Raw genomic sequence first — 26,057 nt, forward strand, 5'->3', positions numbered from 1 at the left:
AGCGCAGCCAGCTCTGGGGGCTTCCAGGGGTTTGGCCGCTGGGGGTGGGGGTAGAGGGGATTTTTCTTCAGGTCCTTCTTTATAAAACTTACAAAACCCTCTTAGCGTTTCCTTTGTGGAAAAACGTGGTTACATGGGAGTATTTCGAGTAGACCTTGTATTGCCAGTGGTGTTATCGCAAAGAATTAATGACAAATTCCAGCTGCTTTAGGGTCCGGCGGTGCTACCAGAATGGGTTCACGGCAAAGCGAAGGGAGGCCTGGCACAGGGCTCGTGCAGGCTTCATTGTCGTGTTAAATCAAAAAGACAGCACTGAGTAAAATGCATTTATTCATTTATGCCTCAGACTTTATCACTGAAGTGTGGAGAAGGAGCCACTAACAAGTAGACTTCGGGGAAGAAATTAAAATAGATGCAAACACAGATGTTGCTTCAGGAGAAATTTTTGAAAGTTACATTTTTAAAAAAAAAAAATAAACGTGAAAATATGTAAACCATTTGCAACTTCCCAAAACTCAACAAGCTGTGAAGATTATCAGCTGGACCATGAGAAAAATTGTCTTTCCTCAACAGTAATTAAAAAGTAAAATGTGAACACCAAAAAAATGTGGGTTTGGGAACGTGATGAATGTGGAAATGAATGTCTTTTTTGGTTACGTTCTCCTTTTTTCTGTTTGAAAAGCACATGAGCATGGAAAGCTGCTAGCTTTTAGACCGTGAAAGCTTATATTTAATACTAAGTCCCTAATATCTGAGATGAATTGTAGGGGCTGAATATGCCTGCAGAAAGAAAAACAATTATGAAAGCGGGTTGGGGGGAGTTCAGCTTTTGGTTTGAGTGTGATGTTAAGGCGGTTCTTGCATTTGTCGGGCTTTTTGTTGCAAGCTTCTTTTGGGTTTTGGTGGTTTGTTTTTTTTTTTTAAGCACTAATTAGAAAATTAAGAACATTCAACTCCCACACATCAATTTGTCATGTTCTGCTTTGCCACAGCAACTTAAATAAGGGATTTCATAATTTCACTGTGATGCGCAGTCGGTTTAAAATACAGACATCTACCTAAAACAGAAATGCATCATTTCATTAAAAATACACAACTGTAAGTTCAAAAACCACAGCGAAGGGACGCGCAGTAACTTTATGAATAGAAATATCCCTTCCTACAGCTGCAAGGAAACAGGTGACTTTCTTAGGAAGACGGACAGAGTTAATTTTTGTACCTTAATATTTATGTGAGGGTGGGATTGAGAAAGGAGCTCTGAGCAGTGTCCCAGCAGGCTGCGGGCGGCTCCCTTGCACGAAGCTGTTTTCTTTTTTTTAAAACCTGTGTCCATTAACTTTGAAAGTAATTTCAGCAGTAAAGGGGACTTCCCTGGCGCTCCTCTAATAAATTATACATCTAGATAACAGTAAGCACTATAGGCTTTGTGTGAGGGGAATAATAGTGATGCGCAGCCAAATGTGGTTCGCTGCGTGCTTAGTCTTCATGGTTTATGTCAGAACCTTTCGTATAATTTAATTTTGCCATTAGTTTCTAAAATCTGCCGTGCCTGAAGTCCCACATATATTAAGAAGGTCGTTTTAATGTTGATATATCCAATTTTTTATCTTTCTTTGTGATATTAGTTCTTGAAAATGAAAATTAAAAAGGAGCAATGAATGTTATTTCAGTAAATTTACTGGAAGCAATTAAACTACAAACATATTTTTTATGATTGCAGAGAGTAGCTGGTATTAGGAAACATCATTATAATTTTTTTCCCTCCACTGACTATATTTTCCCCTTCAAGCAAAAGTTTAAACTATCAACAGAAATGATGGTCTTTTTTCAGAGCTTTTTTTTTTCCTCATCTAACTGAGCATTGCTTTTGAACTCGCATCTTGCACAAAGTGTTAAATCTAATCCTCTGAGCCTGAAAATCTTCTGTAGGCGTGAAGGTCATTAATTTTAATTAAATGGAACTTCTTTTTTTACACTTGCTAGAAAAAGAGGATTAGTCTCAATGAGTTTCATTAAATAAACAGAGCAAATTAAAATTTATAATAGCTTTCTGAGCAGATCTGAGATCATCTCATCAAATGCCAGTGAGCTGGCGAGCCGCAGCAGCCTCGGCGGGACGGAGCAAGGGAGCTCGGTGACGAGTACGGACCCTTCTCGGTAACGGAGCAGCACGTGCTTGATTTGCTGACGGCTTCCTCGCCGTTTCGGAGGTGGGTGTGGGAGGAGAGGTGCTTCGCCGCGTCCTGGAGGAGCGTGGCCCTTGGCGGGGGGGTTCAACTGCGCCGCTCTGCCTTCGCGCTGCGTGGCGGTGGCTTGGGCCAGCCCTGAGGAGGGGCGAAAGAGGTCGTGGTATGAAGCCCTGAAAACCTTGCGGAGGAGATGATGGCATGCGAGGTGTGCGCAGGCACAGCGCGGAGGAGAGGACTTGCTGTCCTTGATTTTGGTGTGTCTGTAGCATCAAACCCCCTTCTTCCAGCTGGGCGAAGCTGCGTCCCTCCTGCGCGTGCGTCCTCCCCAGCCCAGGCTGAAGCGCCGTCCTGGGGACATCCTTGACGCCCTGCGCCTGGTCGTAGTCGTGTTCTGGAATGAGCTGGATTTTCTTATAAAATAATGGATACGAAGACCGTGGGATCATGAATTTGCTAGCTTTGGAAGTGCTGCTTCCACGTGAAGCGTGCCCGGCCGGGTCCTGGGGCAGATGGCTGTTGTCATTGCAGCTGGTTTGCTCTCACCACGCTTTAGGACTTCGCATCTCCCTCGAAGACCCTGACTGCTCTGGTTTTCTGACTTGATTTCCAATACAAGACAGCTTTTTGTCTCTGTGGCGGGTGTCCAGCACGGCCTTTCTTCCCTTCGCGTGTAAGCGTGTGTTGCCACCCCAGAGCCGCTCAGGCCTTGGTGCGGAGGTGAGGGAGGGCTGAACTCAGCGTGGTTCTCACGGCGGAAGGAGGAGACCCAGAGCTTTGCCTGCCTCACGCCTTTCCATGGGTGCGTGCCTGTGTTCGGCACACAGAGAGGCTCAGGTGTCTGAAAAGCACGCTGGGGACCGCAGTGTCTAATTATCCTGCAGGCGTGAGAGGCGGCTGGTCCTGGCTGGCAGCCGGCAGAGGTGACTCGCGCGCCCTCTCCCCCGTGCGCTCCCAAAAGTTCCATTGGAAATTTAGTCATATGGTTTGAACTGTTCCCCTTCAGACTTGCACATACTCTTATTCCCAGGCACTGGGATGTATTTTATCGACCGGTGACTCATTTAAAATGATGCAGTTACAAACGCATTGAGGAGGCTCAGGGTGATGCACGTAGTGTTCAATTCAATACATCGGACCAACGCTGACGAGCCACATGTCATTCTGTTTTGCTAAGAATAAGCTAAATCATCTTTCCCTCCTCTGGTTGTTTTGCATCTTTTCTGTCGCTCTAACGGTCCCTGATTTCTCTGCCTAATGGATCCTCTTGCTCATCTTTTGTCCGCTGAGGTTTTTTGATGGCTGTGAGAAACGAAGCATTTAAATATCTGAGACTGGATTAGCACTACAGAAGCAGTTCTTCCAGTAAAGCCTGTATCTCAGTTGCCAACTGCCCTTTTACCCCAGCCTGTAGGGGATAGCTCCTCTAAGTATTTCCTTATCGCTTTGTGTTTGACGTGTCTGGTTGGTTTGATTAATACTATACCGGACTGCACGCGAATTCATTCCCTCTGGGAATCCTTAAATATCCTTAACGTGACAAGGTCTTTCAGCACAGTGTTTTAGAAACGGTCACTCCTGCTGGTCAGCATGAAGACAGGTAGCGTTTTGCCGAAATGAAAAGACAAAGCAGCATTAGCAGAGCATATTGGTTGCTTTACTTTCAGCCTCTTTTGGTTTGAAAAATGTCTGTAATTTAGTATGTTTCCAAGTGAAGTCTGATACTACCTTTACAAGAAACGAGCTGGTACAACTGGAACAGCTCAATGTCATCATGGAATTTTTTAGTAATGACGTTGCTATTCCTGGAAAATAAATGGGCCCCTCAGCACCTTTGCAGTGGGTGACATCGGAGGCAACATCTGTAATTCCGCACCCTCCCCTGGCGCGTTTCCGAATCGCTGAACTAGCTACCAGCAAAAGCAGGCTTGTGTCAGCAGCTTGATATTTATATCTTGGCAGGGAGCTTGTGTTTGCTGGTATCATTTGTCTCTGAAGAACAATATCTGTAGTACACGAAAATACATTTTCTACCCTCCTCCTTTGCCCCCGTTACTGATGTCGCCTGACGCCGGCCATCCCACAGCCGTCTGTCTTTTGGTAGCATCATCTATTTCTACAATATTTTTTCGTTAAGATGGGGGGAAAAAAAAGAATCATTGTGGGGTTTCGGCTGAGCAAAAGGTGCAACAGTCCTTTGCAGCCTCAGGACAAGCCCGTGCGGGTGGCTCCTCGGGTCAGGGAGGGCTGAGCTCCCCAGTACGGTGCGGCGGGCACCGCTCACCCCCCGAGGGGCAAAACGAAGCGTTGGCTTCAGGAGCTCTCCGTTTCTTGATCGCCCCTAAAAGCGGACGGTTTGAGCTGAGAGCGGGGCTCGGGCTCTGCCCCGCAGAGGCTCTGCCCGGGGGCGGCGGGTCCCGGCCGGGGAGCCCCGGGGCTGGGGAGCCCCCAGCGTCGCCGGCCCCGCCTGTGCGTTCCCCGGGTGGCCGGGCGCGAGGCGCAGGAGGGCTCCGAAGCCCCGGAAACTAATTCATCGGCGCAATTGCTTCGTTTCAGTGGCCTGTGCCCTGGAAACCGTGGAGAGACAGGGGCAATATAAAGCCACGATAAACAGTGGTGCGGTTGGGCTAGGACCAGGGCTGACTTATGAAGCAATTTTAGCTTCCTTTTCTCTGTTTTAAGGGTCAAGCCCCGCTGCCGGCCGCAGTCGCTTTGCTACAGCTGTATGAAGTGACTCCTCAGGCGAGCACATGCTCTGCAAGCACATTTACAAGCATTTTTTTAAAATGCTCTCTTGTTAATTTGTTGTTCCTTCCACTTTAAGGGGGTTCCTTTAGCTAAAATTAATACTTTTTAAGTACTTCTTGCTTTTTAAAGTTTTTATGCAACACTGAAAAAACTCACTTTATGTTGGCCCGAAAGAATCTTATTCTTTTTTTTTTTCCAGTGGAACAAAATTTCAAAATAATTAAACTGTGAATATGGTGAATCAAAATGATCATCTGAAAATGCCAAAACAAACTGGCTTGAGTTTTTGAAAATTTTTTGATGTTAATTTAGTAAATGTTTTCATCAACTCAAATCTGATTGACTTGATTTATTGGTTCTGGGTTTTGCAGGGCAGAAAGGGATAGAAAGGCACTGAATTCCAGTTAGGGTTTAATGTTTTAATGCTAGAGATCTGTAAGTGTGTCCAAAGATTTTTCTTTGCAACAGGTAAATTTTAGAATTTTATTCTCACAGAAATCAAATATTAGGTTGAGTAAAACCCAATTGTGTCGTGTTAATTTATTTTTTTGTCTTTCATTAACTTGGCCTTCTAAACGGCTGATTCGCTGCATAAAGTCTTGCTTTGTCGAACATAAAAATAGCAGTTGCTCCACAGCAGAAATAGTTACTGAGCAAGAGTCAACTATCAATAATCAGTAATTATAGAATTTTAGAAATACAGATTCATTTCTCTCCAACTGAAATAATGTTGGCTAGAGTCACTTAAAATACATCATAAAGTATGAAAAAACCTACAAAATCAGGAGAAAGTGCGCTTTTGTAGGGTGACACCGGTACTTCTGCCGGGGCGGGTGGGTTCCTGCCCCTCCGAGCGGCTGCTGGAGGGGGCTGGGCTGAACAGATTCAACCTCAGCGAATCTTTGAGGAGCAAAATGAATTAATGTGATAAGAAATAGTGTTATCTTCCCCGTAAAAATGGAAGAGTCAAGTCACCGAAAGCAAGGTGGAGGCGAGAGCTACCCGCCGAGGCAGCCAAGGCAAGCGCGTGCATGGGGCGCGGGGGAAGGGGGTGCTCCCGCACCTCCCAGTTGGTCCCTCCGGTCTAGCAGAGGGGTTTTGTCGCCTGCGTTCTCCCAGGTCTGAACTGAGCTAAATGTTGGACTGGCAAGTAGGAGTAAATTCGCTACATGCTTGTCTGCACAAACGGTGGGCGTAATTTAGCAGGGATGCCTCGATGGCTTTCACAGTGGCATCTCACTTAGTCAGAAAAAAAATGGAATAGGAAGCAAGCCAGAGGTCTGCAGCAGTATGTCAAAGTATTTTATAGAGCCAAAGGAAACTATAAAACAAAACTGAGAAGCCCTGACAGCCAGAAGAAATGGACAGCCTCAAGCAGCTTGCTTTCTGCTTGTGTGATTCAGTGCGCTGCCTCTAAAAACACATTCCTTCTGGAATCTAAATGGGTACCGCAAGGCACAATTGTGTTTTCAGCTAGGACACCTAAGAATTTTATTTTTTTCCTCCAAGTTTACCTGGTTTGGGTTTTTTTGAGGTTTTTTTTTGAGTAAGCAGTGTGCAGGTGCGTTGGGCTAATGATGCTCCCGGTAGCATTCAGACGCCGTACCCTGAGGGCACCTTTCCCTGGGTTTGGAGCACAGAGCTGTTGAATGGCTTTGGAAATCAGGTGGCGGTAAAATAATTTTACAAAGCGTCACTGGAAAGGTTAATAAGTTGAAGGTGTATAAAATGAGGCTTTATTTAAGTGTTACGTCTTGTATATAGAAAATAAGCTAATGCGCTGTCTTTGCCTGGGAAGGGAAGAGGTTTCCTTGCTGGCACGACCCTCCCGAGGTGCCGTTTCTCTCTCAGGAGCTGCGCGCCCCAGGCAGAGGCTGAGACCTGGAAAGCAGCGGTGCCATCAGAGAACCGAGGGGCGGGGGGTGGGGTGGGGCAAAGAAATCTGGGGCTGATGGAGGAAAACTGATTTGGCTGGAGTCTGGAGCATGTCAGGCTGGCAAGAAGGTGGGGGGGGACAATCCGTCTTTTGGTTTTGTTGAGATAATTAAGTCATTAATTTCCTGACAAGTTTTAGTATGTAGATATGGAGAACCGAATGCAGAAACCTAGGTGCAGCCTTACCAGTGTCGTTTGAAGAGGGATTACAGTTTTTTGGCCTCTTAGAAATGCTTCTGTAAACTTGGGCAGATTCATTCTTGGCATGACTCTATTAACTTACAAGTGTTATTGTCAGGAGTACCAAAATGCCAGCAAGCTGCGTACTACGATGAAGCCAGGGACACACAACAAAAATGATTAAGGAGTTTGAAGAACTTAGAAGGAAAGATTAAAAGAACAAAATGTTTCAATTGGATAAACAGCGACTAAGAGTGGCTGCGACGATCAGCTCCTAGTGAAGGGTACAAGTGCCAAGAGGAGAACGTAATTTTGAAATGGATTTAGCTAGAAGTAGTGGGATAAACTACAAGACACGGGTGAGACTTTTTCTTTTAACATTTAGAACTCTGACTAGAGAAACGCGTCCGGGTGTTTGTTTCTGGCTAGGTCACCTCTTTAGGCACCGAAGTCCGATTGCTTTTCCTTGGCTTTCATGCGGTCTCCTCCTGGCTGGGTTTGGATGTGGCTTTTAGAGGGTACCTAGCTCACTGCTGCTGGGCAATAGGGCACTTCAGACGTAAGCAGTCTGTGAGGATCCACACGTAAAAGAGGTGACAGTCTCTGAGAAGCCCAGGTTCGACTGGCGTTAATGGAAGTGGGGATCCTGAGGGTCGGTCTTCTGAAAGAACACATGAAGATTACTTAGAGCTGAATACCCTGGCAGATGGCAACACCTGGAAAGGCATTTACGTACCTAAGGCCAACATCTAGGCATCACTCTTATTCATAGAATCATTAAGGTTGGAAAAGACCTCTAGGTTCATCAAGTCCAACTGCCAACCCAACACTCCCATGTCTCCTAAACCGTGTCCCCAAGTGCTGTGTCTACATGTTTTTTGAACCCCCCCAGGGATGGTGACTGCTAAAATCTAAACCTCCCCTGGCGCAGCTTGAGGCCGTTCCCTCTCGCCCTGTCACTAGTGACCTGGGAGCAGAGACCGACCCCCCCTCACTCCAGCCCCTCTCAGGCAGCTGCAGAGAGCGAGAAGGGCTCCCCTCAGCCCCCCCTTCTCCAGGCTAAACCCCCCCAGCTCCCCCAGCCATTCCCATCACACTTGTTCTCCAATGCATTACATTTCTGTTCAGCTTTCGCATAATTCTGAGGTTACCTTAGTGTAAATCCTTACCTGGGAAGTTTGCTCAGGCAAGCATGCCAAAACCACCTAAAATCTGATGTTCACCGGTTGCTCAAAGTCCTGGACCAAAATTAAGTCCCGCTGATGCTCTTGCCCAGCACGATGTGCTTATCCACCCATTCGTTGCAGCGATGGGCAATAAGACAAATCAGACTCTGCGGCAACGACATCGCACCAAGGCTCGAGTCTGCCTTAGGAATTGAGATTGTACGTCTCTGGGTGGTTTTGAAAATCTATTCTGGTTTAGTCAGAACTCACTGGGGATGAAAATACGCTACGAAAGGCAAAATATTCTGCAAATATAGGTACAGAAACAACAGCACGGTACAGAGCCTTTCACCTCTAGCAGATGGGTGCAGACAAACAAGGCCAGATGTGCCAGGCACGCAGTTTCCGTGATCAGCAGTGATGGTGCTCCTGCAGGAGGGTTTGCAAAAGGGGGGAGCGGGCACGACCTCAGGCGGTTGATCAGTGATGCTCAGCGAAGCACTCTGAAGTGGTGATGCATCAAGCTGCACCTGGAAATCTCTGAACCATGTTTGTTTATTAAAAAGTCTGTAATCAGCAGCAAACTCTCATTTGTTTCACAAATTGTCTTGGGAAAGTGGAAGGAGAATGTCCTAATTGCCTTCTTGTAGGTAAATGTGTTCTTCCATTTGCCAGGGTCCCACCCTAATTAACAGCATTGTTTCCTCTTAGTGTACTTCAAAATCGTGGTTAGACAGGGGTGAATTTGGCTTTAATGTAATTAGTCTGATAATTAAAGCTTTGTAAGGTGCGTAAATGAGAGACGGAGAGAGCTCACAGGGTGTGCAAAGGGGTTGTGCTGAAGTTTTACTAATGAAAGAATTGGGGGCGGGGCGGGGGGAGTTACAGAGAAGCCCCATGACATTTGAGGACTGGAAAAGGGCTTATCCTGGAGAAATCCCCTAGGGTGTGTTGGAGGTGAAATCTGTGGCTTCAACCAGACTGCTTGTGCTTTAAGAGAAAGACGTGCAAAAGTCGACTCGTTGGTATTTCTGCAAGTTATGTTCTGCTTGAATCTACCTCCTCTCCCCAACAAGCCCGACTAGCTTGGAGCCCTGCATAAAGGTTGCTGCACAAGTTGGGTGCACCAGTATTTTATTCTTCATGCAATACTCTGCTGCTTCTACTGTTACAGTAAATATTGCGATGGCTGCTGTCAAGGAATGCTCCCTTACCTGCATTTTTTTCCCCAGTATGAACTCAGAGGCTGCAGCTCCATATGGGCATCTGTTGAGCTGAATGGGGTTTCAGGTACATGCAGCTAGCTGTTGTATACTCTAACATCAAAGCATAAAAATCCCGTGCCAAAATAGTATCGTGATATCATAGGAGGGTGGTGATTCATTGAAAATTCCCAAGCCGGACGAAAATATCAATTTCTTCTGATCTGATATACAGTACTCGCTATAAAACACCAGAGTGTAGGGTAGAGTTATGTTTTATGGCACCTGAGAAATGACGTGAATGCTCTGGTGGAAATCTGTTAAACTGTGGGGTACGCTTGCTGTTTCCATAGTAGGGAGTTTCATGTGGATGGGAATATTGCAGCTGGCATAGAGTTTGCCTTGTGAACAGCTTTATTGAGGGTAAGAGTAATCTTACAGCGGCTTCAGTACATCCTTTAAAACAAAATTGCAGCTGTGAGGAAGCAGATTTTTCAGTTAATGTAAGTTTTTGGTTGTGGTCCTCGTCGCTCTAACAGCGGCACTGTGCCTATCGGCTGCCTCTCCTGGTCACTTGTTCCTCTGCCTGCAGTGAGTTCTTGCAAAGATGAGATGCACGTGACGTCTTGCGCAGAAATTATTGGAAAACCTGCCCAATGCTACTTGCTTTCTTTTGCTTTCCTTTCTCTCCTGTTCTTTGCTTTCCTGTGCCTACAGGCTCTGATTCAGTTTGTCCTGCATCCGAGAGCTTTGGGTTGATGTCGACAGGAGATGTGTTAAGCTCTCAGACACTGTAGACTAATGAAGTCTCTAAATATAGGAGAGGCTTTGGACTGAGCACAGGCTGGGGTTACCCTCCTCTGCTATCAAAGAGACAGCTTTCGTGAGCCAGCCATAAATTGTGCTGGTGCTTTCTCTCCGTTCCTCGTGGGGTTTGAACCTTAGCAGTAAGCAAGGCGCTGTGTTGCTATTTTCTGTAGATGTTCACTTTCCCTGACCCCAGAGGCTGTCTGTGTGCCTAAAACGATGATGGGTTTAAATGCTTGCACTCCTAGGCATAAGCCCGATTACGTGGCTTAGCGCCTGGGACGGGAGCGTGGGGCGAAGGGAAGGAGGCTCTGCGGTGAGAGTGCGCGGGGTGCCTGCTCTTGCATGGCTAATTATTAAGCCTGCCGCAAGGTTAACAGAATTTTGGCCTCTGGTGTCAGGGAGCTTAAATAAATAAAGTCTTCAGACCCGGAGGGAGAAGCGTGTTCTATAATGCCGTAATCAGTTTGGAGAACAAAACTTTTGCTGCAGCTTCCAATTGGGTCTTCAAATGGTGGTGCAGTTAACAGGATTTTACATGTGCTGTGAAATTTCTGAACCGGTCTACGCTGTTGTTTGACATGCAAAGTGCGATGTTGTCGTCTTATTAGCAGGGCTGCATGTCTGACCTACCTCTGTACTAGTACTGTGGATAGACATCTTAAAAGCAAATTGTAATGGAAATTCTGAGCAGGGTGAGATGAGAATTAGCTGCCTGTCTAGTGCTTTTCTGTTTATCTCCAAATGTCAGCACTCTGCACTGGAAGTTTTGATAGGAAGGCATCTGCTGTTCCAGGCTCGAGCATTAGCAGAGGAGAGAATTAGGGTGTGGGGAGGGAGAGGGCTAATTCAATCACGCCGCAGTGACAATAGCTCTGGAATATGCTCGTGGTAGGTCAAAAGAAGTAACAAGCGTGTGGCGCAGCGGGAATGACTCGCGCTGATTTGCAAAGAAGCCCCTTGTACAAAGCCCTGTATTGCCAAACGCCCGAGAGAGGCTGAAGGTAGTGATTCCTGTACCCTCGCTCAGAAAGGGGAAGGCGTCTTGCTGGCGTAGGTGAGGACGTAAGCTCACCCCCATCGTCCGGTCTTGAGCTCAAAGCTGCTTTCCAAAGTGGTCCAGCTGCAGGCAGATGTTTGAGCAGGGCGGCAGTGGCAAGCGCATCACTGTTGATCGCTTTGACTCTTCCTGCGATGTTCGCCACGCCGTACGTTGGAAACGATTTGCCTACCTGTGCTCTGCCTGAGATTTAGCAGTATGATGTCATCGGCCCCGCAAGCTTCAAAAAACATGAAGTCCCAGTTTTGCAAGGTTCAGCTTTTACTCTGCATTTCCGGAAAACTTTTGGTTCAGTGTATTTATTCTATGATAAATTCACAGGTATGTGTTTTGCCCATTTTTGTGCGCTTCGAGCCCCACTCTCGACAGCGTTCTCACTTCAGGTGGTCTGTTAGTGACCTGCAGTGCACCGAAAATAGCACGTGAGCTACTTTGTTGGTCTTCCTTTTGTTTCAGAAGCTACCAAAATGCTAGTGGAGCAGCTGTCCGTGCGTGTACGTAGCTCTGCTTTCCGTGTTTTATCCGCTCAGGGCAGGTGGTGATTGGACTGCTGCTGTAGCTGCCTGGGTGCTTTCAGAATGCACTTGAGTTAAAAAAATGGCATCAGTGTAATAAGGTACATTTTTAGTGATAGAAGAGGCTACGGCTGATAGCGTGTTTCATGCTTTCATGAGATTGTGGGGATCAAGCTGTGAGCAGCAGGTTAATGGTGTTGGTAAGGGTCTCTGAAAGTGAACTGAACTCCCTGTAATTCCCGTGATGACTCTAATTCAACAGGACCCTTTTCATACTTCAAGACCTTTATGTACTTCTCTGTAACAGGTTTCATAAAATACCATGTTTCTACCCTTATTTTCCTTCTGTTGATGCCAAAGTCGAGCGTGACATGCACTTAGGGCATTCAGGCCTTATTTTTCAATTCAGCAGGATGATTTTCTCTCTTTTGAGCTATCTTTCAACTGTACGCGCCAGTTAATAATTTGCAGTAACTTCTATATTCTTTGATTAAAGGCCTTGACCCGCACAACATCAGCTGCTGTTACACAGACACTAAGGGAAGGACTGAGTGCTTTAATACTTTGTACCTCCTCAGGCAAAAATGTGCGTGTATATGTAGAACTGTGCAGTCTGAGGTCTCCTCTAGATCCTGGTCCCTTGCCTCTCTGATCCGTCCGTTTCAGGATGGAGACGTGCTGGCAGAATCAGGGTGGAAAAGCTTATGTTGTGCTTTCCTGGTCGCAGGTGGGCGCTGGGTCTCCGACCTTTCCACCCAAAGCCAGGGTCCCTGTGTCGCTTACCCTAGTACAGCCCTTCGATGCGCCGGAGCAGGCCGTGGGCTGTGTCGCCGTGCTGCAGCGGCCACGGCACCAACGCCGCACGGCTGCAGACGCTGCAGCGGCTCTCGCCGCTCTTCTGCTAAAGCGAGCGCAGGATGTGCGGCTCCAAACCTGCTCGCCAAGTGCTTTTTCGCGGCATTTTGTCACTGTTCTCACACGTGCGAACCTCATTCCTCTCCCCGTGGCTTTTCAATCCGCACTCCCAGCGGGCTGTTTTATTTTTAATACCTGTTCCACACTGGGATTTTCTCACGGGTTTTTGTGATCCCTGGTAACCACACCCGTGGTGCTGTTTTTACCAGGAGCTGAGAAATGCCAGCACAGCAGTGAAAATTTTAACATTCCAACTGTGCAGCCGAATCCACTCAAATATTCACTGTGTCATCGAGCTTCCGCTCGGTCTTTTCTTTCCTGCCTTTATATTTCATTATTTACAACACACATTTTTCTGACCCAAGATCATCACCTCCCCCCGTTCCAAAACTGTGCTCGGAGCCTCACTGGAGCGTGCCAGAGGATGTGTCCCAGGCGTGGCGGCGTCTCACCGGCGTCTCACCAGCCTCTCCTGGTGAAATCTGCCGGGGGTGGAACACCTTTTGTGTGCTTACGCCTTTGTGCTGCGCCGCACCTGTAAAACCTCCCGAGCATCGCCTCTAGCGTGACGTTTGCACGTCCTTCTGTACCCCTCGGGTTCCCGTGACCGCCGTTAGCGCGGCGGAGAGACTCTCGCCGTTGCCCCGCGGTCGTGCTCGTTGCCGAGCTGCACGCAGCCCCGCGCCGGGCCGGTTGCTGTCTCCGTCTCCCGGCATCTGTTAGAGCATGATCTGCTCTTTGCTGCTTTTCCTGTTGGTCGCGCTGCTGGCGTGAGCGCCATGATCAGCTCTCTCTGGGCAGCGTTCGCTGCTCCTTCCACCTTCCTCTCACCTGCTTTACTACCAATATTTCCACCTTGGCAGCAAAAATGGAAAGTCCAAAGAGAAAGCAACCTTTTCCTCTACAATCTCTTCAACGACCTTCAACATGAGATGAAAATATAGCGAATGTTATTTGATCAGGTAATTGGGTAAGGGCCGCATCATCGTATGATAAGCAGAAAGGACGATGTTGGAGCCTCCTGGGAGGTGAAACCTGGCTTTTTCAAAAATTTGAGTTGATTTGGGAATTAAATTGTCTTTTGATGACGCTGTTCAATTCGCCTTCAGGAGTACTTTTAGACAAAAATTCTTGGAAGTATATTAGAGACCTGAAAGCTCAAAATGCTGCCTGAGGTTTTCTGTCCTGCAGGACAAATGTTACTGGATAGCCTTTTGTTCCTACGCAGTGCACTCCGGAGAGACGTGCCTGAAATCTTTTGGATTGCATTCAGATTTTCACACAACTTGGATGTTGTTTTATGGACAACAGTCCTGCTTATTTCAGGTGCAGCACGTGGGCTTTGCTCTGGGTGACGAGGTTACTCCTCCCGGTGCGGCTAATGAAGGGTACCGAGCTCCTGTGCATCAGCTGGTCTGTATGAATACACGTGGGAAGCACGAGGAATGGCACTTGTCTGCCAAATTAGGCTGATTTATCTGTCTCTTTTCAGGAAGTGAGGGTGTTCGTGTAGAGACATGCCATGGATCAGTTCATATTACATATTACCCGAAATATCCGACTTGTGTGTCTGAGCCTTAGGGAGTGAGGCACCCGAAGCTCACCAGTATCAACTGGTGTTGAGTAGGATGCAGGAACCCTAGATTTCACTGCCTTCCAATGGCTTTAGGACCCTTGTGAAATCCCAGCGAAATCCAAACCACATTTTTCTGTGAGCTGCGATCGAACAAAAAGAAGTGAGAAACACTAAACTAGGAAATGATCAAATTAATTTTTCTCTTCGTTTCCTGATTTGCTGTTACTGATCTTTCCTTTAACTGAGATTTTAAAAAGAGAAGGTGCTGCAATTCTGCACCTGCTGCTGGGCTTGCTGCAGCGCTCCAGTGAGTGGGCAACCTATTAAATGCTGAAAAGAAGAAAAATGGCACGAGCTATTGGAGAAGTTGATCTGGTTTTGCAAGGACTCCTCGAGAGGCGCTTCCATGCTGCAAGCAGCCATGCTCTTACGCAGTCAAAGAGCCACCATCATGCCTGAAGGCTCAGGCTGGTAAAGTTACTGCTTTTAACAGGTGCCCCATCAGAAACAGCGCGCACTGTGCAAGCGAAGAGGTGCAGGTTATGCAGAGACCACAGCCGTGTCAGTGCCAGCAGATAACCAGGACGATGCGACTCCCTGTTGCACCCTGAGCTGCCGGGATGTGCCTCGGGATGAAGAGGAAGATTTTCTGCTGACAGAATTACTTTAGCCACAGTGAAATACCAGCAGTGAGAGTCTTAATTATCCCAGATGTACAGATGACATGGTGCTTAATTTGGAGGATTCGTGAACAGGCTGGAAGGGGTCCAGAGAGGGGCCACCAAGATGATCAGAGGACTGGGAAGCTGCCATACAAGGGTAGGCTGGGAGAGCTGGGTTTGTTCAGCCTTGAGAAAAGGAGGCTCAGAGGGGATCTCATCCCCACGTACCAGCACTTAAGGGGCAGCTACAAAGAAGATGGAGACCCCCTTTTTACACGGAGTCCCACGGAGAGGACAAGGGGGTGGGACACAAGTTGCTCTTGGGGAGATTCTGACTGGGCACCAGAGGGAAATTTTTCACACTGAGGACAGTCACCATTGGAATAATCTCCCCAGGGAAGGGGTTGGCTCGGCCACGTTGGACACCTTCAAGAGTCGGCTGGACAGGGCGCTGGGCCATCTTGTCTAGGCTGTGCTCTTCCCGGAAAGGTTGGACCAGATGATCCCTGAGGTCCCTTCCAACCTGGGATTTTGTGAAATAAAAACAGCGGAGAAGCTTGTGCTGAAAGGCCAGACCAGCACGTTGACAGCAGAGCCACAGTGCTCTTGCTAGCCGTAAATGTAGAGGCGTGAGCTGTGCCCGACCCTCGACAGTGACGGGGAGGAGGGCGAGCTCTGCAAAGACGCCCGGCGGTTACGGAGGGTAACGCTGTGGTTTCGGGCGCCGGGCCGTGGGAGCGGAGCGGTTGGGTTGGCTCTTGCAGCTCGTCACCCCAAACCCGGCTGCGGCTCGGGGGCACGGGTGGGCACGGGTGCGGGACGCTGTGCCCAGCGCGGGAGCGGGCGGCTCCGGTGCCTGTGCGCAGAGCCCAGCCCGCGGGGAGAAGCGACCCCGGCACGGGCCATCCACCGCCGGCTGTGAGCTTCCCGAGGGAGCCGTGTCACCCTCTGAGTCTTGGCGTACAAGGAGGCAAACTGCCAAGTCTGGCTGGTGCTGGGGTGAATCTTCTTTCCGTGCTATGACAGTGCAAGCCGGTATTGGCCGCACGGATTACTGATGGCAAATGGCAAGTGATTATCCCGCTGCAAGTTGCAATTGAGAACAGTTTCCTAAGAAATGTTTTGCCCCTGGAGCACAGTGTGAAGGGGGCCCTGCTGGTCTGGTTTTTAGGTTTATCTGTACAAAAAAGTTATCTTTCCCATCTTTTTTTTTTTAAGTCATTTATTTGTATTCTGTTCCCACTATAAGCACCATACAGAATAAAGACTCAGACAGTTCTTGCTTCTCAGAGCTTGCAGTCTAAATGGAGAAGAAATATTAGGCCTTTCTCCCACAAATAGATTTGTAAGATAATTATAATACCATAAATATACATTTTAGAAAACAGCAGCCTATAAAATCAGTATCAAACTGTTCTGTTGCCGGTACAGCTATTTGTAATCTTTCCATTTTCAGTTCATTGACATGTTAAATGGCAGTGAAGGGGGGGAAGCTGTGGAAATTTTTGATAGTATTTGATCCATTATTCATCTATTTTATTCCTTCTGTGTCATCCTGTGGCAGGGCTGCTTTTCCGGAAAGCGTTGCCTGAGATGCTGAGCAAGTTGTGTGGCTCCGCGGGGTGGAGGAGTCGCTGCGAATCTGTCGGGGGGGAGGACTGCGTCTTGCAGATGAAACGGAGACACGTGGTGTTCCTTCATCAGGTGATCAAATGTGAATGTGTTGGAAAAGTTGCTGATGAATTAAATTCTGGTGTAACTTTTAACCTGCCAAATGTACCAGAGACCGAGTTATTACAAAGCTCTTTTTGCCAACCAGTTGAACACAAGTGGTGAAGCGCTGTCGGGTTCCCGTCACGGGTATCACAGCTTTGCATCCAAGTAATGTTAGTGAGAAACTGCAGGAGAGGGCAATACAGGGGGAGAGTTTGGGAAGAAGTTTGTTTTTTAAAGAAAAAAAGGCTAAAAGCTGCCTTTGCCAAAATGAAGGGGAGTAAAATAAAAGGTGAAGATTAAAAGCTATGTTATGGAAACGTTTATAGCAGGGATTTCTCATGCAAAGTGTAAAAACAAACAAACAAAAAACAACCAAAAAAACCCCACCAAGCCCAAAAAAGGCCAGTGGTGGTCTCGTCTCTCACTGCAATGAGTGGGGAAGTCACACACTTGTCCAGCGCGAGTGTAAGAGCCGCTCACACAGCTATTGGTAGCTGTAAAACCAAAGGAACCGTCGCATGGACGTGCTGGGTGATGCTGGAGGCTTCAGGGCCGGTCCTGCCTGCGCTGCGGGTGGGTTGAGGTCGTTGGCTCGCGCGGCGGGAGCCGCGCTGGCCTCTGCGCGGCCGTATGTTGTCACCCGTGCGTGTCTCCAGCCTGCCTCGAACTGATCCTTCTCCCGGTGAAATTGGGGAGATTTTTGATACCAACAGCAATTTAACTTCAGCGTCCTGAGGGATTTTATTTTTTATCATCTTAAGGTTTGAATAACGGGGGTTTGATCTCGCTCTGTGGGGACCCACCTCCTCGTGAACTAAACATCTGGCTTACAATACAGATTAGTAAAGGAATTAATTTTCTCTCTGCGAGGGATATGTGGCTCTCGGGAGCAATGGGGAGGAGCAGCAGTCTCCCGTCTACCAGGAGCATCAACTCCTTGCTGCATCGCAAGTTCATATCCTTTGTTTTTCTTTTCCCCTGGCAGCAGCATGAAAGGATGGGAGAAAAGAAAAAACCCAAATGCTAATCTCCTCCCCCGCTCGCCGTTAGATACATGTTTCAGAAATTATTTGTTTCTGTACAAATCCTGTTTTTTATACCTTTTTATTAAACGAAAGCTTCAAATAAATTTTAGCTGCTTTCCTGCCTGCCTAATCCTCATATTTTCATAGAGATAAATCTTGTATAATTAGCTGTAGCTCAGGAAGCCTGTAGCACCTGACGAGAATGAAATGAAACATCTCGCTGAGCAGCAGCGAGCCCGAGTCTGGGGTTCGGCAGCCCTTGCCCCGCTCCGTGTCCGAGCACGCCCGGCTTAATGCAGCTCCCACCAGCCAGCTTTTCTTAACCACGTCAGCCCAGTAGCAGAGCCTTGGTTTCTGCCTTTTTAGGGCTGATGAAGAGTGTACTGAAGCCAGTGGGATTAGAAAACAGTTGAAACCTTACATTTCCACGTGGGTAGAAAAGTATTCTCTGTCCTGACCTCTGACTGCGCAGCCCCCTCTACGCGCAGCCCCCTCGGTGTTCACCGGGAAAATACACACACGGGAAAAACCAGATCCCACCAGCTTGTACGTGGAAATGTCCGGTTGCTGGAAAGCCGGACCTCTTAACTCATGAATGTAAAAACACGATTCTCCCGTTTTCTGTAAAATTTTAAAGCCATTTTTGAGATAAGTGAATTGGGTGTTTTATCAACCGGGCACCTCTGTAAAATTAAGGAATCTTGCTAAGATGCATGTCAGTAAGTTTTGGCCTCGCGCGACGGGGACCGCAGGGAGCTGCGGGCAGTTACGTTCGTTGGCTCGGTCCCAACGTCCGGAATACATTTTGAACAGATTTTTCATGTGAACTGCGTGTTTAGTCATTTTCTGTGGTGTTCTCTCTCCTTTTCAAATTGTTTGTGGTTAAACTGATTTTTTATCTCTAAAATTAATGCTTAGCACAGAGTTTATGGGTTTTCATTTGAATCAGGTAAGATGTCAGTCACTCATAAATTCACTCAGCTGTGGGTCGTATGGAAACTTGCAGGGACTTTGCATAGCACAGGAAAAACTTGCCTTCTGAGGTTTTTGTTTCATGTAGATTGGGACTTGTTTTACTTTTGGTAAATATGTGCATTGTTTTTCATATGTTTCACAGATTTTTGTTTTCTAAACCGATTAAGAGTGGGGAGAGGTGGGGTTCTCTGCTGTGTAAGTGACCGAGCTAATGGTATTAACAGCAGTAGGACTGATGAGATGATGTTTTTTTTCTTTAAAGGTGAACTTGCTGTTGAATTATGTTACACCATAAAGCAGGATGTCAAGCTAACCTGTCTCAGCTCGTAGCTTTGCCCTCTCTTATCTCTGTGGATCAGTACATTAGCACAAGGGCAGAAGCACTACAGGATATATGAGCAAGGAGTATTATCTATCAGACCACTTGGGTATTTTACTTGCTAGGCCATGTACTGGTTCTGGTAAAACAGCTGAAAATGAGCAGCCTTATGGCCTTTTCATAGTCCAAGCTCGGCGCGGCTGCTTCTGTCTCCCGAATGGACACAGCTGAATTATCCCATCACGTCGGTGATTCTTCATGTAACAGTAATTGGCATCTAAACCCTTGCTGGTTCCTTCCCTGATCAGACAGCCCTCCTCCCCTTCTTCAAAGGTGGGAGACATGCAGTTGTATATAAAGAAAGTAAAAGAAAAGAGGAATAGGTAGAACTGGTTTTAAACTGCAGAACTACCCTGATCCAAACACATATCAAAGCATCTGGGCATCAAACCAGCCTGGTCCAGAGTTCATGAGAACATTTCCACTTCAAACTACACAGGCTTAATATTTTTGAAGGAAATTTTTCTCCTTCTCACCTATATCCATATATATATGCACATATATAAAAGAAAAAAGAAAAGGACTTGAGAATCAAACGCATCATTTTATGTTTATTGAGCAGGAAAGATCACGTCAAGCTCTCTTCTTTATTCAGGCAGCTTTCTATAATCCCAAATCTCCTCCTGTAAGGAACACCACCTGCTGCTCCCCAGGCTCGTGGCTGACGCACCGCTGGCATCTCTGCCTTAGAAACCTGCCCGCTTGCACGGGGGCCTGAGAGCTTGGTCTTCCCAAAGTACTCGGCACTCACCTCTCCACAGAAGTGGGAGAGAAGAGGCAAGAAAGAGGAAGGCAGGCTCATGCGGGGAGCTTGGGACGAAGGTCAAAAGAGGAACCAGTTTCCTGCCATACGAGGACAGGCTGGGAGAGCTGGGATTGTTCAGCCTTGAGAAAAGGAGGCTTAAAGGGGATCTCATCCCCACGTACCAGCACTTAAGGGGCAGCTACAAAGAAGATGGAGACCCCCTTTTTACACGGAGTCCCATGGAGAGGACAAGGGGGATGGACACAAGTTGCTCTTGGGGAGATTCCGATGGGACACCAGAGGGAAATGTTTCACAGTGAGGACAGTCACCTTTGGAATAGCCTCCCCAGGGAAGGGGTTGACTCGGCCACGTTGGGCACCTTCAAGAGTCGGCTGGACAGGGTGCTGGGCCGTCTTGTCTAGGCTGGGCTCTTCCCAGAAAGGTTGGACCAGATGATCCCCGAGGTCCCTTCCAGCCTGGGATTCTGGGATTTTTCTCAACTAGCAGCTGCTAAAACAAATATTCCTAAAATTCTGCATTAACATTGTCTGTGCCTAGTGGCTTTTACTTACTTTCCATCCAAGATGGGTTAAAAACATTCTGCCCCTTTGCTTCAACTCTGATTTGGCTGAAAATGAAAAGTCCCAGAAAAAAAATCAGTTTCTTGGGAAGGAAAGGGACTGCAACCGAACCAGCTGAGCTCAGCTGATATTTAATTCTGTTGCTCAGTTGCACCGCGTATGGTATCTCAGACTTCCCAGAAGTACAGGGAAAAAGGGAATTTTATTGTATTAAGAATGTGTCAGACTGATAAAATTATTAGAGATGAAACTTTTGCAAATGCTATTTAGACCTTTCCTTCCTTTCCCCAATTGTGAAAATGAATGGTGAGAGGAGGACAACGCTTATAACCTCCCAGACTCTTTCCTTTGGGTTTGATTTTGTTCCTCTGCCGTGATGGCCATGGCCTTTGCCTGACTAAGAGTTCAGGGAATAAACTTAGAAGTAGCTTGAGCATGAGTGAAAGCTAGGTTATTTAACCGTCCTTCACCTGTAGCTGGCTCCACGGCTCAGGGTGGTCTGGTTAATCGCTCTGCTGGCGTGACCGGCTCCTTCCTTTCCATTTGTGCTGCCTCTTTGAAGCTCTGCATTTCCAGGGGTCTGGACCGGGGGATTTTTAGGACAACAGAAACCTGAAGAAATGATGTTGAGGAATATGGGATTTTCTTGTTTAGTTCACGTAACCAGATGACTTGTGTGTCCTCAGGTATTTAAGGATTTCTGTGTTCTAATGCTCAAAAGAAAATACCCACCATTTTTTTCTTTACCAACGTGATCTCTTCTGATTATTGCGCTATTATGTTCTTTAAGCAATCTAGGAATAGCAGTGGAAAGAAGGGGTTGCTAAATCTTCTAAAATGAAGCTGAACAAAAAATGAATGCATTCCAGCTATAATTGCTTTCTGTACACAGAGATAAGCTGCCAAAATAACAAGACTGTGATTTGAAATGCTGGCTAGCCTCCTACGGGGAAACTGTTGGTCTCATCCTTAGCTGGAGTAAAAAATAATGACATTCCATAAGAGTAATGGTGCTATGACAGCTTACATCAGCTAAGCATATGACCCCATCCCGCTCAGGGCGTAAAGTAGTATATTGGTGCAGATGTCTGGAAAGCCCAGAACCTGTCATTTTGAAATAACTCTCTGAAACCTTTTCCATGAGGACGTGGTAATTTAAGCAATCACCACAGTGGGACCTTGTTGATTTTTTAAAAAAGGCAAGAAAAAAAGAAGTCCTAGCATGCTCCACTGCCTCTGAGTTTTAGGGCCATAGAATGAGGTTGGCTGAGCAACAGATTATTAGGAAGGCAAATCAGAAATGTAATGAGGCGTGTACATGCCAAAGTTCCCAGGCAACTGGAGCACCTCTCCTGCGAGGAGAGGCCGAGGGAATTGGATGCTTTTAGCCTGGAGAGGAGAGGGCTTCAGGGGGATCTAACAGCAGCCTTCCAGTAACCGTGAAGAGGTCAAAGACGACGAAGCCAGGCTCTCTGCTCAGGTGCACAGAGGGAGACGGAGAGATGACAGCCACAAAGCGAAGGAGAGGAGGTTGCAGAGGATCAGATTTTGACGGAGGATAACTGAACCCTGGCCGAGAGGCTTCAGAAGTCTCTGCTCTTGGTGGTTTTCAACACCCAACTGCCCTAAGCATCGTGGCCAGAACTCAGCATTGACCTTTCCTTGAGCAGAAGGCTGGACTAGGGACCTCGCCAGGTCCCCTGCAGCCCAAATGGCTCTGTCGTGCCCACGGAGGAAAGGGAAACGTTTCTTCTGACCTCCATGAACCCTGGATCAAGCTCACAGCATATTCTTCTGCTTTCTGATTTTGTGTCCGTGGAAGTTCTCTATACTCTTTGACGTCAAGTAGGACCTGGAGCTTGGCCTGAGAAGTTAAAACGTGACATTGAACACAGTTCTTGAGATTTTTTTTTTTTTTTTTAATGCACCTTGAAATTCTTCAAGGTCCAAGGCTGCCGAAGAGTTTTTCACATACCAAATTCTATACGCAGTCAGTGCAAATACGACACAATTCTGTGTGGATTCAAGAGAATTGCACGTCGTCTCCCTGAGGCACCATTTCTTCATGAGACGGGCTCCACCGGCTTCTGAACCGAAACAAGCTCAGTGGCTGATTTCAACGTTATTCTGAACACCACAAATTTTAAAGACAGGCTGTTATGTTTTGGTAATGTTTTAGCTGGTCTTAGATCAGGCGCTATCCTCCCAAGGATCCTCATTTGTGCAAATTATGCCCCGATGCTTTGAAACATACTTGCGCGTGACCCGGCATGAGGCATGATCTGTATGCTTCATCTCTCCGCGCGGGCCTCCCTGCGATAACAGATGTCCAAAGAATAGGCTGGCATCACTCGCTAGGTCATTAGAGACAGAAACATTCCCGCGTAATCCAAATTATTTTTTAAAATGCACACCGTAATGCATAGGATGGGAGTGAATAGCTTTTTTTAACACAAAAACCTCTGCATAAAAATGAGTTGAAAATACTCAGCGATGCATGGAGCAGAAATAAAAAGAATTTGTGTTTTGCTCCCCTGCTTACATACATCTGCCGGCAGTAATTGAGTATATCATTCCCAGGAGGAAAGAGAAGCAGCTCACCTGCCAGAATTCATGCATTAATTTGTATGAATATTAAGAGTCTCTTGAGAAAATTCATTCAGGGTGGGGGGTATTTTTGGTCAGAAACAAATGAATGAAGAATTACAAATACACGGTGGCTGAAATGTTTGAAATCCTAAAGCCAAGGGCTGTGACTGTCACAGTACATTTACAGAAGACCTTTACCTTAGCAGATATGTAGTGCAGATTTACATCGGTGCTCACCGTGCTAGGGAACAGTAAAAGGCACAGAGGATTTTATAATCTACGCAGCTGGTGCTTCTCCAGGTTCACCCTCTCCCCTCCCCCCGATTACAAAAAGGATGCTGAACCCCTTAACTGCACTTACTGAGGCAGGAATTTGCGCTGAGGAATTTACACAGCTTGCTCTGCAAAATCCTGTGGTTACTTTAACCAGCTTTTACTTTGCTTTTTAGTATTAGGGTAATTTAGCAAGTCTTCAAGAGAGCTTCAGCCACGCAGGCGGTGGCAGTTCCGGGGGTACTTGTGAGCTTTTTATCAGCTGTGCGCTGAACCGAGCCTCACGGTAACTTAAAAATGTGAGAAGAGGTAGGGGCCGGCACACAGGGATGAGGTCTGCTCGTCCTTCCTTTCACGAGAGCGTGCTAGGCTGATGACATGTGTTAGGAAACTCGGAAAGGCTTGTCGCGAGCCGGCTCCGGGCGCGGTACGGCAGGCGCCTCGCAAACAGGGACGTATTCTTCCTTCTCCTGGGACCGATGAGCGCAGTCGTGCGAGTGCTCGCAGTCGCCTGCTGCTGCTTGCTTTTGCTCTAAATGCTAGAAAAATAACCTCAAAAGACAGGGTCTTCAGGTACGACCCGAGCAAGCTTCCAAACAAGGCTCACGTGCGCTGGAGGGTGGAGATTTGTGGTAAATATACAGTGATTTTCCCCCCCCCCCCATACTAAACTGTCTCTGGAACTTTTAGCTTTCAACATAGCAATTGCAAAAATACCCTTCTGTGCTACCTTTACAGATACTACGTCATTTAGCTGTTAAAATACATATGCTTCTTGTGATGCAAGAAATGCACTGCTTTTAGTGTTTCTGGCAAAGCAGTTTTAAATTGGATTTTCCCCGCTCTTCTCTATGAAGTCACAGAAAGTTCAGTGTTTTCTTTGTGCAAGTATTGTAATCATCTAATCCTGTAAGATAGGCTTTATTAAAAATTGTTTTAATCTGTACAATTTTGGATGCTGCTTAATTATAAAATGATAACTTTTTTTAGCTTAATTTAATTAATGCTTATGGAGTATCTGCACATAATACGCTACAACTAGAAGCAGGTTTTTGCACTGCATAAAGAAATGAAGAACTTAATATTTTAATTACTTTTAGGGCTTTTACAAAACAACAGAGTTTGAGATCCAGCAGCTGAGGATCTGGAACGTTATCTTTCCTACATGGATTTATAACTTCTTCAATGTTCAGATCTTTTCTTGTAGCTGTGCTTCAACAGTTTTTAGTGCTGTAATCAATGAAAGAGATAAACTAAGTGCAGAAAAACGTAGCATTGATTTTGTGATAGACTTTATTCTTCCGACAGATTATGTCTGCTTGTGGATAGAGCAGGTCAAGAACTTTGTGGCAAAATTGATCTGGTAGGAGCGTGCCAGTTCGCAGAAACCGAAAGGTGTCGTGAAAATATACCTGTCCTGCAAAGCTTTGATTTTTCTGGCGTTTCGCCCTGGCTCGCCGCTCGTGAGCGGCCAGCCCGCGGGGCGCGCGCTGCACGGGGGGGCTCAGGGGTTCACGGCTTGCACAGCGACCGCCGAGAACGGTAACGGGATGCGTTTAACTTCGTGCGCTGGGCTCCACGGGGCATAGCTGGCTTAGGGAATCGCAAAATACGGCTTCCAGCGTGACCTTTTAATTCCTGTTTAGTGGGAAATAAAAATTCTTTTGAACTGACGTGGCACGAAAATGAATCTCCAAGTATTAAAAAGTTGCTTAAATCAGAGGCTGAGGTATTAATCGGTTCGTTTATAGTCTCAGCCTATAGAGGCTGAAGGCAAAAGGAGCAGGAGGGCTCCTTTCAGGAGGGCTGGTGATGAACTGTCGCGGCAGCATCAGTGGGAGCTGGACAAAAAGGTTATAACGTTGGAGGGTTCTAAGTACTAGGAACCGGAGTTCGCTGCCTTTGGGGGTGCTCAGGGCTGACCTCCGCCTGTTCGGGCAGCAAGCACCGAGCAGGGAGAATTGCCTGCCAACGCCCAGGGGTTCGGTGGTGCCCAAATTTCATCCTCGCAGCCGAGGGTTGCCATCCGTAAGGCAGCTCGCTGCGGCAAAGGGGCTCTGGCGCGGGCCTCTTCCACGGACCACCTCCCTTTTTCGTGGCGGTCTCCCTTCGTCCCACGCAGGACCTGAGGTGTACAAGGGAGGGTGAGCTGCCTCTCCGGACTGCTGAGTTATTTCACTCTAAGAAGTTTTGCTAATTATATATGATCAGACAGTAAGTAGAGGGTGGCTGTCACTTATTTACTGGTTTAAAGATGCATTTTGGAGACCCTGGGAGAAAAATTACTGCTTTCCCTAGCTGGAGCCCCACGCTCAGTAATAGGATTTGAAAGTCATCCATCTAATAATGAGCACTGTATGTGCCACTGGCTCCTTCCCTTAGCTCCAGCTTCCTGTATGTGCTATCAGCATGAATAAATGATGGTGTAAGAGATTAAATATCTCTTTGATGAAGTGGGGAACAGGAGCTTTGAAATAAGCAAGTCAATCTGAATGCTCTCTCATTCTTCCTGCAGTGAATTAGGGGCTATTTTCTGGTTGCCTTTGATTCTTCATAATGCTTAGCCAAATATTAAGTGGACTGTTAACTGGGGAATAACATAACAAGAAGTTTAATCTTGTCAAATCACTTCTGGAGAGAGCTAAGTATTTGTGGACTTTATGGTTCCTGCATATTTTATGATAAAGTCATATTTTATGTATCTGTCTCTTACACAGGTTCATCTCATTAGAAAGAACCAACTGTAGGGGGTAAAAGGACAGCGTTCGCCCTCAGGGACAGAAATCAGGTGTACCTCCTGGAAGACCAGGTTTGTGCATTA

The 26,057-nt window shown here is 46.9% G+C and overlaps 1 long non-coding RNA gene across 1 annotated transcript in view; it reads left to right on the forward strand.

Moving 5' to 3' along the window:
• The window catches only part of LOC135314632 (uncharacterized), a 115,079-nt gene that overhangs the window by 66,350 nt on the left and 22,672 nt on the right, over positions 1-26,057 (forward strand). The window contains exons 8-9 of the long non-coding RNA XR_010374124.1: positions 16,517-16,666; positions 25,954-26,045. This is a non-coding gene — a long non-coding RNA (uncharacterized LOC135314632). The remainder of the gene's footprint in view (positions 1-16,516; positions 16,667-25,953; positions 26,046-26,057) is intronic.

Source organism: Phalacrocorax carbo, chromosome 8, assembly GCF_963921805.1.
Source record: "Phalacrocorax carbo chromosome 8, bPhaCar2.1, whole genome shotgun sequence".
Taxonomy (NCBI): Eukaryota; Metazoa; Chordata; class Aves; order Suliformes; family Phalacrocoracidae; genus Phalacrocorax; species Phalacrocorax carbo.